The sequence below is a fragment of the Leptosomus discolor genome, chromosome 7, assembly GCF_034619465.1.
Source record: "Leptosomus discolor isolate bLepDis1 chromosome 7, bLepDis1.hap2, whole genome shotgun sequence".
NCBI classification, from domain to species: Eukaryota; Metazoa; Chordata; class Aves; order Leptosomiformes; family Leptosomidae; genus Leptosomus; species Leptosomus discolor.
In genome coordinates this window covers 57,662,087-57,676,942 of record NC_141397.1, presented here as the reverse complement: position 1 = coordinate 57,676,942, position 14,856 = coordinate 57,662,087, and positions in this window count along the sequence as shown.

Sequence of the window (14,856 nt, the reverse complement as noted above, 5' to 3'; positions counted from 1 at the left end):
CGTCGGCGGCCAGAACGACTCCCTGACGGCGAGCCGCGGGCAGCAGACGTTTCCCATCAAGCCTTTAACCTCCCAAGCACCCAAACGGCGGGGTGCTCTTCAGCGGCCTCCCAGCACTCGGTGGCCACGCCGCCCTGCCCCGCTGGAGCGGCCCGCGGAAGAACGCCAGCATCTGGTGTGGCCGGGAGGTGTAGGCCGGGGCTGGAGGGACCCCCTGGGCTGCTCCTAGATGTTGGGAAGTGACATCAGATGAGCCCGAAACTCCGCAGTCTCAGCTGCCTCCTCGTGAGCAGCCCTGGCCTCTGTGGACCTGCTCAGTAAAAGTCACGCCCGGCCCTCAGCACCCCGTGGGCCGTGGCAGCAGTAACGCCGTTGAACTTTGCAGGTCAGTAACAAGGTAGAAGTAATGTGCATGGATGGATGCTCAAACCTCGTGTGTTCCTCACAAAGCTGCCCTCCTACAGCCCTTCAGGGTGCACCCACCCTTACGCCGGCATGTGGAAAGCAGAAAGGCCGTCAGAGGCTGACTGCCAAGGGTGTACCAGTCTCGGTGCGCATCTGTCTGCCCTTCCACATCTCGTGCTCAAATTATGATCAAATTACCAAACTACAGTCACGGCCAACGTGAGACCTGTGAATACACAGAACAGCTAATTTGTGGGATGCTCTGGACACACCTTCTCTGAGTCCTGCCTGCTCCACTGACCTTGATGCCACAGGGACACCCTGTAGGAGTCACTGCCTCAGCCCAGCCAACATAAGGCAGCCCTGGCCAGGACTCCAACACTAAAGATGGGACGCTTGCATCATCCATCTTCTCAGCATGGGTTTGCCACACCATCACGACCATGACGTCTCAAGATCTTTGTAAAATACGTTACATGAGTATCCTAACTACTGTGGGTAAAGCAATCATTGAGCTGTTAAGAATATTACTGATAAATGGCTCCATGTTAAGGGTAGTACATACTGGAACATACAGTACGTACTGTAATGAAACAGCTCATTGCTTACCTTAAATCAGTTTTAAAAACCATTTATACATTTCCCTTAACTGACTCAAACCTATTATTTTAATAGCTTTGTCCTGGTTGCAAAGTCTACATTGTGCTTTCCTGCACTGCAATACATCTGTTCTTTATGTATCCAAAGGACAGATGTGATTCAGCAATATATTTACTTTGCATTCATGAGTGATCACATAGCAAAAATCCACAGGAATGGGTTTGATTTTGTTGGACCATACATGAAGAGGAAAAAAACTTTGTCAGAGTCACTATAGCACTAAGTTGCTTAACTTTTTATGAAAGGGAGAAATTGGCACAATAGTTCTCCCTTAAACTATGCTTGTTCCCTTAGATTTTTCTTAATCCAATCTTCAGAACTCTTGAGTAGTGATTACTGACAAGATATGGTCCCAGAATGAGCACATCATCTCTCATTTTCTGTTTTGAAACAGCTCTGGTATATAACAGGCAGTAAGCAAAGCCCCGGAAAGTTCAGATGGTATTTAGGTAGCTACATATTATGAAATTATCAGTCTTTGTCCTTCCAGTGGAGCAAATTAAAACATTTTATAAAAATTACATAATTTATCCTCATGACTCATTTGGGAGACAGGGAAGTTTCTTCAGTTGCAGACTGGGAAAATGAAGCACAGGGGACACAGTTCTCTGCAGGGGAACTCATCTTGCAGGGTTGGCATTGCTGCAGCTGCGGTGGTCCAAAGCTAAGAGCAAAGCAAAGTTTGCATGGAGGAGTATCTTTTCTTACACCAACCAATGCAAATAAAAAGAATCGCCTCTCCTTATAAAACTCATCTCACCCATTGTGTAGTCTGTTTAGTCATTCATCGTACAAAGAAGTTATGAATTCCTAATGAAACAGAAATCCCCAGTCCTGCTACTGGCAATATTTTACAGCCAGTTTTTATCCCGTTCTGCTTGTGATCACTGGTTTCATATGCCAAACCCTACTCTGCAAAATCAAAGCTACCCCTAATGGAGTTACTCTTACGCCAGTTCAGCAATATGCTTCATGTTATTTTAGAATTTATATAAGGTATCAATTTGTTCTGCAGTGAAAATGTTGAGATGCAGTGCCAGATCAGTTTTTAAAATCAATATCTAGATCAGTTTCTCTAACATGTTCTCTTTGAATTATGAGTTGCTGCAGCCAACACAGCAACTTTGGTTTCTGATAGATTAAATGCTACTGGAGGCCCCCAGTGCTTGGATTCCTGCCCGATGAGTCTGAGACGTCTCCAAAGGGAAGGTAGAGGAAGGGAACCTGTTTGGAGATTGTGCTGATTCAGCTGTAACTGAAAACCTCAGCCAAGATAGCGCCAGCAGCACCCTAAACACCCTTCTGATGGAAATCTTGTGAAACACCGCGTGTTAGAACAGTGAAGCAATGAGACATTTTCTAAAAAACTCCCCAGCCTTGGCAGGGCCTGAGACCAAAAGGCATAAAGATGGACAGGCACATGTATAATCTAAATGGCTAAAAATACCACCAAAGTCTATGCGTGTCTTGTCTTGGTTCCAGAGAAATGCAGAGTTTGTTGTCAGCCTGGTACTTTCCATGTTCCAGAAAGCCCCCACGTTTCATCAGCCCATTATCTAATTCCTTCCCAAAACACTTCAGGATATACATGAAGTAATCATGTTTGTTCAGGAGACAAGTTAAAGCAAAAAAACCCCAAACCCAGATAACTAAGAGACAAAGATCCAGAGGGAATCCCCTCCACTGGTGTGACTGAATCACACCACCCCTTTGACTGACTTTAGGAAAACAAAAGAAAAAACAAATTGCTCATTCAGACTTGAGAATTAATTGATCAATGTAGCAATCCACTTTCCTGACACATCTATACAGCAATGCTGGTTTCCTTTCATCACTGGTTTTGTCACTGGTTAAATCAGGCCGCTCCCGCAGCATGTACACTTTCCTTCTGCTTTGTCCTCAGTCTTTGTTTGTGTCTGACAGCACTTCTGCTGCTGCAATCCACGCAGCTATTCAGGTGAGATATGCTAATCTACATCTTCTTCCCCTTACATTTCCATCTTTACTTCAGATCTAGGCATTGGAATGGTGATTAACCCCTTACTAATAAGTGAGCGACTCACATCATTCTTTATTCAAGCCTTATGAAGAGCCAGAGACTTAAAAGTTCACTTAATTTACTGATATATTTTAATTACTCTGTTAAGCAGGATTACACGTACTACCTTTATCTTCTATATACGTGACAGGAAAACATGTCCACCTTCAGATGTCCCTTCCTCAATTGATTCCTAAATATGAAAGCAAATGTTTTATCGCTTTACCTTCAATCTCCTGTTTTTATCCTTACTGAAGTCCAACATTCATTCATTTCAAGAACCCTCCACTTGCTCAGCTGCACCACTGAAGCATGACAGACCATCTTCTGTCACTCTGTCAGTGGCCCTGCGCACATATGGGTGACCTTTCACAGCACCAAGGAGCGGTGATCTCTCTGCACACCAGTTCTACATGAAATGCATCTGAGGTGGCAGTTTAGTTCACATTGTCTACGTGTCTCTCTAGAATCCAAGAAAGGATTCGTACGGTAACTGCACCAGCTGCTCACCACTGGCTCCTGTCTTTGGATCACCGTTTAACTGGGCAGGTGTCCTTGTGCTACCAAGAATCAGTGAACTTCAGTTTCTGGGGCTGCCAATCCAGCACAATTCAGTTCCTTTTATATCCACATGCTTATTCTCTAACATTCAATTCAAATAAAAAATCATGGAAAAAGAATATAAGGAGAAACAGTAATAATATTTTTATTGTTATTTAGGAGGCTGAAGAAGCAGTGGATGTCAGAGAGTGCATTTACTTGTTGAGGTCCAGTAAAATAACTGATAAAGCTACACAGTTGGACTGTTGTGCAGCTACAGTTTTGAGTCTAGATTCCTGACTCCAGAGTGAGCCAGGTGACTCATCCTTTAAAGAGAACTGAGAAATCACTGAACACTATTTAAATAGAAGAAAGAGGAATGGATAGATATGCATAGATTCTTTACGTATGGCCTATATGTATGCATGTATTTATGAATAACATATATATTTCTTTCAGACAAAATGACGACGGATATAGTCATGGAACTGCTGAAAGTACTTATCATAAAAGAACAGCAACAAAAATCAAACGATCTGAAAAAGCCATTTGATCTATACTGTTCCCTTCTAAGACCAGTTGCAACACCACAAGATCAGTAGTGGGTTTCATGGGCTTACTGTAATTTGCAAGGTATTTCAGCAATGTTTAAGATCACAAAGTGAGGCAAAAGGCAATGCTCATATTAATCACGGTGCTTCTGCACATCCCCCGATGCCCCAGTCCAACCCACTTGTAACAATGGCATGCGGGCGCTGAGAAAACTCTACGGCATGTTTTGGAAATTCTTTTGGTTGGTTCTGGAGGGGGAGAGGAGTAAGCAAGCAGGGGAAGGAGAATCTGTATTTAAAACCTACATAGAAAAATTTAAGAGTCTGCCTACAAATCTCAGACTCAGGGGACGAAGCCTCACATCAGCTGTAACTCTCTGGCAGCAACTTTGCTTGAAATGGCCAAGGGAGAAGGCTTCTTTCTACCACGGGTGTGGGTGTGGAATTGTAATAGACGCTTCCATAAACTGCTGTCTGCTCAAATGTCATGACGTTGGCTTTCTGCCCCATTTTCAGCTGTAGAGAACAGCAGATGGGAGGGGCAGAAACAATGAAGATCCCTTTTTAACTCTCAGTTTGAAAAATCTCCCAACCCTTTTCAGCCAAATAGCCCTTCTCCTAACTATTAAGAATGGTATTTTCTAGATCCTGCTTTGGAAATTACAATTACTTCACCTTATACATAACCTAATCCTAAACCCCAAGAATTTTACAGTGTGTGCAACAGGGCAGCAAACAAGGACTAGTTAACTGCACATAAACAGTAAGTGATCGCTTTTTATGAGTTTTCAATTACTTCTCAACAAATGAAGAGCGTAATGTACACTAAGGTTGTGTTCCAGTTATAGAGTGGAATGAGTGGAGCCAAAAGAGAAAATGTGAATAGTCATGAAAGGAGCTTAACAAAACATTCAGTAACTGACAAGGGTAGTAAAATGTGGAACTAGGAAGAAAGAAGTATTAAAGAAGTAGTATTTTGTTCAGTCTGTTCAGAGATTGACCCTTTTGTGGAACAAGACAGGAAGCCCACTGAAGAAGCACGATCAGGTCCATTAATTAGCTTTAGCAATTCTTACAAATATAAGCTAGTTTCCAATCACAACAAAATCAAACTACTTTTCACATTTTTAATTAATCTTTAATGAAAGATTCTTGCATTCCACTGCTACCCAATATCTTAGAAAATAATAGGTGTAATATTTTTTAGTATACGTATTTGCACAGTGCCACCAACAAATGAAGGCATTTGCCCAGCCAAACCCCACTGTGCATAACCACGATACTGTCTTGTTGAATCACTGTTGCTAGTTGCAGACTGCAGAATACCAGGCTATCAGGTGTCACACTGGCAAACGCTTTGGTGAAGATCAGTAAATGAACTAAGGGTTTAACTCAGTGAGTTGCAGTTGCAAAGATGGCAAAGGCTATTTATTTTTCAGTTTTGGAATCTAAGCTAACCTCCAGGTGTAGTGCAGCAAGAAATTTTCATTACAGTCAAGTGTTGCATATTAGACTAATCAGATATATTTCACCTTCCTCTGACCTTTGAGTCTGAGCTTACGCTGAGTTGTCAAGACTATTACTCAAGCTTGCCATTTTTAAGTTTTGCCATTTAATTTACAGAATTTTTGGTACCTGGAGAGTTTTATGGTCACAAATGAGGAAATCTGATACAAGAGGCTGGGTTTCCAGGTCTACACAGAGACCACTTCTAATAAGCTTTTCAGCATACTGCTGCTGCTAGCTTTTAACTGCATCTGCATCAACATTGTTGCTATGACCCCAGCCATTCCTGAGGGAAAAGGGTTTCAGTTATCGTGCATCAACAATACTGGAAATGGCACCATGGTGTAGGCAGAGAAACGACACTATTTCTATTGTTAGCAGCAACAGTTTTATAAGACTGTAAGTAATATAAAATTATACAGCAACGCTGCCCTTAACAAACTGCTGTGCCCTGTTGGTGGACACTTCATCCAAATGAAGTCATGAGGGGAAGGAATAGAGACAACACCGAAGTTTAAGGAGAGAGCAATACATACTCCTTGCAGTGCCGGTGCAGATCTGTACTATAACTGAGCTTCACTAGTCACTAGGATTTGCTACTTGCATATCACATCTGTCAAACGGGCTGAAGAATCTAGAATGATGTGGATTTTTTACAATTTGAAGGCTAAGATGTCTGTAGTGGTTTGGATGTGTACATCGATGATGACTCAACATTTAGACCTAATTCAGGAAAGGAAAATGAAGAACAGATGCTTACTGGGCTTAATCGACACATATACACTTTAAGGAGCACATGGGAAAAAAACCTTGGTTTCATTTATGTTTTCTTTCAGTAAATAACAGTAGTTAGATGCACAGCTCTTTTTTGACAAAGATTTTAAACTGTTCTTTAACTATGAGTCTCTTTCTGTGGGAAAGTAAGGCACAGAGTGGTGTAAACAGCTTGCCAAGCAACCAGTGGCAGAGCCAAAATCAGAATTCAGATTGCCTGCCCACCTGCCTTCCTTGTACCCTTATTGCTGAGCAAGTTACCCAACATGAGAGCTTTTCAGATGGAAGAACAAACGAGCAAATAAAGGAGTGAAATTAAATATAAGCAAAGTGAAAATGACCAGTATGAGAGTCCGAATAAGCAAAGTGCAAAAAAGAAATAGTAAAAATATTATAAAATAAAACTAGAGATTACAATAAAGAAGTAATTTCCATTTTAACGCATGACTGCTAATGGTGTGTTAATGATTTTCCTCATACACACAGGGCTTTGGTCCAAAACTCTGAATGAAACCATTCATGCTCTTCCGTGTATCTTTCACCAGAAGATATCAGTGCTCCTTAGCCAAGGTGCTCCTTATTTTTGTTCATTTTGCTTGCCTGTTTTCACTGTGTGTTATTTCAGTGCTGGGGAAAGCATCAGCTTGACAGCTTCGCAGGCTAATGTTCGTTCTTTGCAGAGAAGGGAAGGATGTGTGGCGGCAGAGGAAGCTTGCTACAACAGTGCTCAGCTGCATGCCTCAGCTCAGCTCTGCCCCGAATGAACCCGCTGGCACAGCTCCGTCCCCCTTTGCTTGCGAGAGAGTCAGTTAGGGACAAGAGCAATACTGGTTTCTGTGATGCTTTTTCTGCTAGAAACTGGACTCAGGCACAGTTCACATCATCCATCACACTGTGTTAACATGGTAACAGCTTCTAGTCACTAATGACCTGGGCTGGATTCGACTGGGCAACAGGCCATAAACAAGAAAGCCTCCATAAACCATTACCAGCTCCCCAGAACCATTCAAACCTCTGTAACGCTAGCAAAAAAAAAAAAAAAAAAAAGAGGCACTTTTTAAAATAAAGCTTCTCACAACTGACAGAGCAGTCGCCCCCACACACACCTTATTCACTCACTGTACTGAACTGGCATTCCTTCAAGAGCTGGGAAGGGCCCAGAGCTGCTGATTCAAAGGCATTTGGAATAAGAATGCAAAAATTGAAGGGTTTTGTTCCTTTCCGGCTTCTTGCTTCTTTCCTTGGCCTGCTCTGCCTGCCCATGCTGAATGTCAATCAGCAAAGCAGTAGCACCTTTGCAAAGAAGTCCCCAGTATCTTGGCAAATACATTAACAAGCATGTGAAAAAAACGACGGTTTCCACTACTCCAAAGAATAAAAGGCTGGTTTAAGTGGTGGAGCTGAGTGACAGACATGGATAAAGGGTCAGGAATCGATAAAGTTATACAATCTTGTCTGAACTATAGCAGACACAGAGATGTCTTTTTCAGAAAAGACTTCTAAATGATCCTCGTAGTGTGTCCACAGCTTATTTTCAGAGCCATTTGCTTACATCAAATCCCCCTGGAAAAATTCCCATAAGGAAATTGCCAGAATCAGTTGCTATCTGCACTTGTAGAGAATTGCATCTTATGTCAAAGTGGTTGTGATCAACCCAAAGCATTTTTCAAAAAAAGCAGTTGTACTTTCATTCACCTTGTAATTGACAGCTATTTGATGTTCAGTGCCATCCTGGAATCATAGAATCATGAGGTTGGAATAGATCTCTGAGACCATCAAGTCCAACCGTTGACTTAATATCCCCATGCAATGAGTAACAGCTCAAAAGTTTATTATTAATTTCTTATAAACTTGTGGTTAAGACCAGCCTAAGTGAGGAAACAGAAAAAACTTCTGTGAATTCAACAAATTCAGGTCTCCCTTTTTGATGGTCTGATGAAACTGGACCATCTTGATCTTTTGTAACTACTGAATAGCTGGGGATCTGTTTCTTCTGCAACCTGTCAGTTTGACAGCTACATTTAGAAAAGGAGCTGTTTTTCTGATGATTACCATATGAAGCTCTAAGTGACTGAGCATTTCATCCTTCCATTTTAGCAAGCAAATGTTGCATTTACTATGTTTAATAATGTTTTCAAGGTCAATATAACAGGCTATTCCCTACAAATGTTTAAATTATTAATATAACAATTGAAGATTAAAAAAAGAAATACAAGGGGTTTAAGATGGCTGGTCAAATTCTGCAGCTACGCTGATTAAAATTGCAGTGTCAAGCACCTGTAACAGGGAAGATAATTCACCTAATTTTTTTGCTTTGCTAAAACAGAAAGAGAAAACAAGAGCACTCAGCAGTGCTAATACGAACCCTAACATTGTCTCCATCGGGATGAGGCATACTGTAATAAAAAGATATTTAAACTTTTAAGGATAAAGCATGTTCAACTGTTGCTGGTACACAGGCAGGGTAGGCGTCTCAGAGCAAGTATGAGAAGAAGTTTGGCTGTTCTTTGGATTTCTTCAAGTTTCCTGTTAGATCCCACCGCAACAGGAAACTGGGGAGTTGAGCAATAGACCTGGCACAATAACCTCATTGATCTTTCAATTATTTCTGCTAAAGAAAGAAAAATGAAGATAGCAAAAGGAATTGGAGAAGTCAGGATATGCTGGTTTGTGTGGGCATTGTAGACATGATTAGCTAAGGCAGAGGGAAAGAACATCAAATGGGATAATGTCCCTGCATGATTATCTTCAGACTACTCTGATTAGTGACAAATAGCAGAGAGCTGGAGATCTATACGAATGTTGTGAGACCAAGGGTTATAACGTCATTTAGTGATGTGGCTACAGTGACAGCTCCTTCCCTTGACACAGCAGAACATACGGTGTTTTAGCATTGTTGGTTCGCTACTGTGCTAAAAAGCAAGCATCCAGTGTAAATGTGTCTGTACGAGTAGGCAAGCAAGGGGTTGATGCTTGTTCGCCTCACTATGTATCAAACTGATGACTTAAATCGGCATAAGGAGAGCCAGGTCCTAAGGCAAAACGTGCTTCAAAACACTGCAACAGTGCACTGCAGTTTGATCCTTCCAGCCCACAAAATGAAGACTAATTCCTTTTCCCACTGTTCCCCTTCCTGTTTTTCTTTCATTCCCATTCACCTTGCTTCGCCTTCGACTCCCGCAGGCCAGGCAATCACTGGCTTCTCTAGGTGGCACCTGCTGGGGGATGCTTTCTCAGCGGCAGTGGGCAGCAGCTTCTGCTCCACAGCTTTCTTTCGGGGGATCACCAGTCACAGTCATACTGGCTGGGCTCCAGCTGGCCATGCTAGTTCTCAGATTGCTTTTTCTGGCTATCTATTGGGCAGTCCTCATCCCATAACAGGGCAATTTTTAACTCTTCTCTCAAGGGAAGTAGCAAGAAATAAACTTTCTTTGGGATAATGAGAGATAATGCTGCTTGCAGCCCCATAAAAGTTTTCTTTTGGGATTGTTTTTGTAATCTTAATTAGATCCTGGTTAATTTAACCCAGTGGTCTCTGTGATATTAGCAGCATCTCATCTACTTCAGGGCATCATACCAGGAAGGCCAGAAAAAACTCTCTTGGAAATTGCCCCAGTCCTTTTCTACTCCTCCACCAATTAAGAATGACAGAGACCTTCTTAGATGACTGGAGGATGGGAGTCTGGGTACGTTCAGTGCAGCAACCTAAATGCATTCATAAGCGAATGGATTTTTGTTATTAAATGATACAGTTTTATGAATAACTGAATCTTAACATAATTATTTCCAGCCAACTTCCTTCCATCAACAAAATCAACACAAAAAGACATTCCTAGTGAGTTTATAGGACAGAGTGAAGTTAACAATTTCAGATCTTGGCTGTCAAATTCATATTGGTGATTAGGTTCTTTATAGACGAGTTGAAGCTGATCCTTTTTTTAGCATTTCGCGGTATGTCTGTCATCGTCAGTCTACAAAGCATCTGAATACAATTTTCTGGTTTACAACCTTGATTTAACTTCACTGTAAATACAATACTAGGAAACAAGTTTAGCAGTGTTGTGCAACTGATGAGCAAGGCCCTGAAACACAGTGCGCAAAAACATATTCCCTCTAACTTCTATCCATCTTCTGGTGGACATAATGCAGTTACTGTTCGCCTTCTTTCATGGTCATATTGTTCATACCAGTGGGAGTATGCTCCCTCATGACATATGACTGGCAAAACAGCACTGTGCATTGATAACAGATACTCTGCAACAGTCTTCAGACGCTCTGCGTCTAAGCAGAGATTAATGGAATGAAAATACTCTCAGCCTAAGATAGCAAAGGGGGGAGATGGCTCGTAGGCTTCAGCACTTCCTTGAAGGCCTTCACGACGTAAATAGTAAATTATGTACCTGATATGCTTGAACTCATTGACAAAGCAAGGAACCAAGTCCTCAGCACTAGTTTTGAGTGACTGTTTAACAAAACACTATTTCTGTGATCATTTTGTTTTTCTACAATATTTGTAAATTCACAAGGGAAGGAGAAAGCTTATGCACAGAAGAGAGTACTGTGCTTTCTGTTTATTCTGGACACAAAATAATACCCAGAGCTTCCTCTAAAAGCCTGCCGAGAACATAGACTAAAAGAAAGCCTCCAAGAGGAAGTACTGAAAAGTAAATAGGCAGCACAGGCAACGCTGCTGAGACTCACTACAGAAAGTCAGTCAGTGTGTCAGAGTTTTGGTTAGTATCCTGAACGTAAGCCTGGGAGACAGAAATTGCCATATAATTCTTTCTGCAACATATAATTACATTCTTAACCTCTTTGTCTTTTTTTTCCTTTTTGATAAAGAGGAAATAATTCATTTCCAGGAATATAAGTAGCTTTAATTCACTTGGATCAAGCCTCTTTCCCCACCCCCCACCCCCCCTTTTTTTTTTTCTCTCCTGATTCAGTGCCTGACTCAGAACCATCATTCTTATGGCTTCTGTCAGACTATTCCACATTTCCCAGTGGTTTTCACTACTGCAGTTTGGAAGCACTCTTTGTTCTTATAGTCCCAGTGCCTACTAAGGCTTTTCTTTTCATGTTCTTTGACGTTTATTCCGTAGGAGCCGGATCCTTGTGTCCTTACATGTGAGCCAAATCTCCCAATGAATTTGCAAACATGCAGGATCAGCAACTTAAACAGTTTATTTATTCTTCAGGGTTCTCTATGTTCACAGGAAAAAGGACGCCTATAGGCAAACACTGCATCACTAAGTTTCATCTTCACAAAAAGGAAGCTTAGAGAGGAAGGAAGGCACAAGAGTGCAAAGTTAACCATTAAAAAACAAAAAACACCCTTCTCGAGTTTTTTCCTGAGAGGCTGGTGGTTACGGATGCAGTTACAGGACACTGAACTTACACGTTTCTTCAAATACATCAAAAACCTTCTTTGCTGGGTTGGCACAGTGTCAGCAGTAATAGCAGATTCCAGCGTGTTGTCAGAATAATATGTGTCTTTGGATATATACTTGAGATATCTTTCAACTTGGTTATCTATACTACATTTACATTTAGGAACCTGAAATTTCTAATGGCCTGACACCTCAGGCTGGGAAACACTGCCTGCTCCCATTTACTTCAGCTGCGGTATCTGCGTCAGAGAATGCTGGCCTGGCGTGTTAGAAAATGTAATGTATTCAATTTATGTCCTACATAAAAGTTGAGATCAGCATCAATGACTAGATCCAATCTGCAGCTTTAATTCAAACAGCGCTGCTGACAACACTATTTCTGTGGATAAGGACTCTGTCTCATAAACTTACATATTAGACAATCTTTAAATTTCACTTTAATACAGATGTCCCTCTTCTGATGTCAGAAATTTTATGGCAAGTAGTCTTGGTGATGAGCCAAGATTTGACATGATCTAACTATCTAATCGTGTGAAAATGAAAACCTTTTCTTGTTCTCTCTCTGCTGTGCTCATATAGGACAGAGCTATTGCTATAGACTCATGTATTTTCCAGCCAGAGAGATTACTCTAATCTTTTAGTCTGACTTTTTACAGCAACGGTCAACCACATTCCCTAAGTAGTTCCTATACCAGATCCTTTAACTTGTCAATGTTAATTCAGATTACATGTGTGTAGTCTTACGTAGACAAATCCTCAATTTACTGTGCATGTGAAATATTCCTCGTTTCTTGTCCAGATATGCTAATGTTTAATGACCCACACTGATAGACACATATGCCTCATTTCCAGCCTGAATCTATCTGAACTCAGCTTCTTGCTATTGGCTCTAAATACATTCCAGGCATATATTTGATTGAATTGTCCATCATTTCAGTGTGATCTAGTTTGGGATATGTAAAACTGGTAAATATGTACTTCTACGGGTGTTATTACTAAGACTTTTACTCTAATTTTATTATTTAGGTCCACCATCCTTAGAATTTCTACAAAAAACAAGTAGATCTATTCAGAGTTATCTACACAGTTCAGTCTTCTACATTGCTTCTATGTAAACTGAGATAATTTACATACACGGCAGGTCCGTTTGCACACAAAAAGCACAGCACAAGGGTTTGAATGCTCAGCTAAAGTCAGACCTAAGACTCAGGTAGTTCTCTCTCTTGCTGAGAGTATTTTGTACACTTCTTTGTTTAACCTTGAAAACAGAACAGGCAAGATAGTGCCATCACCTATAGATGACGCCATAAATGTATGCCACATCAGCACTGCTTTGCCAACAATCCAACAGGAAATTATATTTTGTAGAGGATATTTTACTCTATTGGCATTATAATCAGTGTCAAGGCCATCAGTGAAAGCGTTAGGCAGACAAAAAGTCTGCCAGAAGATCCCGGTTGTTTGTGCTACTGCATGTGCCTTTGTCCCTGACGGTATCCCCCAAACCAAGAGAGAATAACCTTTTTATGAATAAATTACTTCAAATTCAGACAAATGCATGCTAGAGCAGTGAGATGCTCTGGAACACTGAAACAGCTTGTGAATGGAAAAATCATTCACTAGCACCAAATAAGGGCGTTGCTGCATTGTCTGCAGAGGATAGCAACGTTCAGCCTTCTGGGGGATACAGCAAGGGAAATTTAATGCAGCAGGAAATCTTTCTGAACAAGAAGTTGGCTACCTGATAAAAATTATATGCATTTTATGTTGTAAAAACTTATATCTGTATTTCTATTTCTTGTTATCATTCACTTTCAGATGCTACTCCTTCAGGTAGTTTTAAGGAATCCCTAAAAATAGTCCTCATCCTAAAAAAAATAGATCTCTCAAACCCATGCAAAGAAGAAAAATTCTTCAATAAGGTTTTTTTATTATATTATATTTTGCCCCTCTCTGGCCACCACCACTGAATATAGAATTTCTTCCTTTTTTTTTTTTTTTTTTGGGTGCCTGTTTTGCAGACTGAAGAAAACGACTGTAAATCAGTTTGCATTCAAAACACCACTTGCAACTAAAAGGACAGGATATTATACTGAATCTTATTTTTAATGGTATAATGGTAAAAATTTTGTGACTGACAGAGGAGCACCTTTTGAGTCATAAATTCTCATTTTTAAAGGACAAAAGGGACGATCATGATCACTGTCTGAATTCCTACATACAGAGACAATGTAATTTCACACAATAATTCCTACGTCAGTCCCCTGCATTCTGATCTGTAAGAACAACTTATACTTTACATGTCACACCCCGCAAGCAAAAGACCCAGGGATTCTTCTGCTTTATCCATGACAATTATCAAAGAGATTTACAAAAAACATTATCAGGAACGAGGCAGAATCAAATCCTGGCTCTAAACAATCTTGAACATAGATAAATAAGCACAATGAAATAATGATAGGATGGGAATATCTTTGAGAGACATCGTCTTTTACAGGATGAACACAGGGTAAAATCAAACTATTTTATACTTCACAAAGTTCCTGTAATTGGATCTTACAAAATGGATAAATACTGTAATGGATCTGTTGCTTCATTAGCACGCACTCTGATAACCTGCAGTACAACATCCATCAAGCTCTTCATTCCCTCTGGGGAAGGCTGCTGCAAGTGGTTCACAGAGACGTGAGTCAGGCTCTGTAGGATCAGCAGACTTGCGTTTTTAGCTTGTGTACCGGCTGCAAACAGGAGACCAGGCAGTTTGGGACCAGGGTGCAAAAGCTGGAGGGAGAACAGGTTGTTCTCCCTGATAAGGGGACCAGTGCTAGTTACAAGTGATTTCTGATGGTTTTGAACTACCATGAAGCTGTCGTAGGTGACTCCAAATGGATGAGAAAAAGGTTATACTTTGGCTAAGGGAGTTTCAGGCCCATGGGTTAACATTTGTGACCTGGAATAAGAATCTCTGCTGTTTGTCTGGAAGAGTCACAGC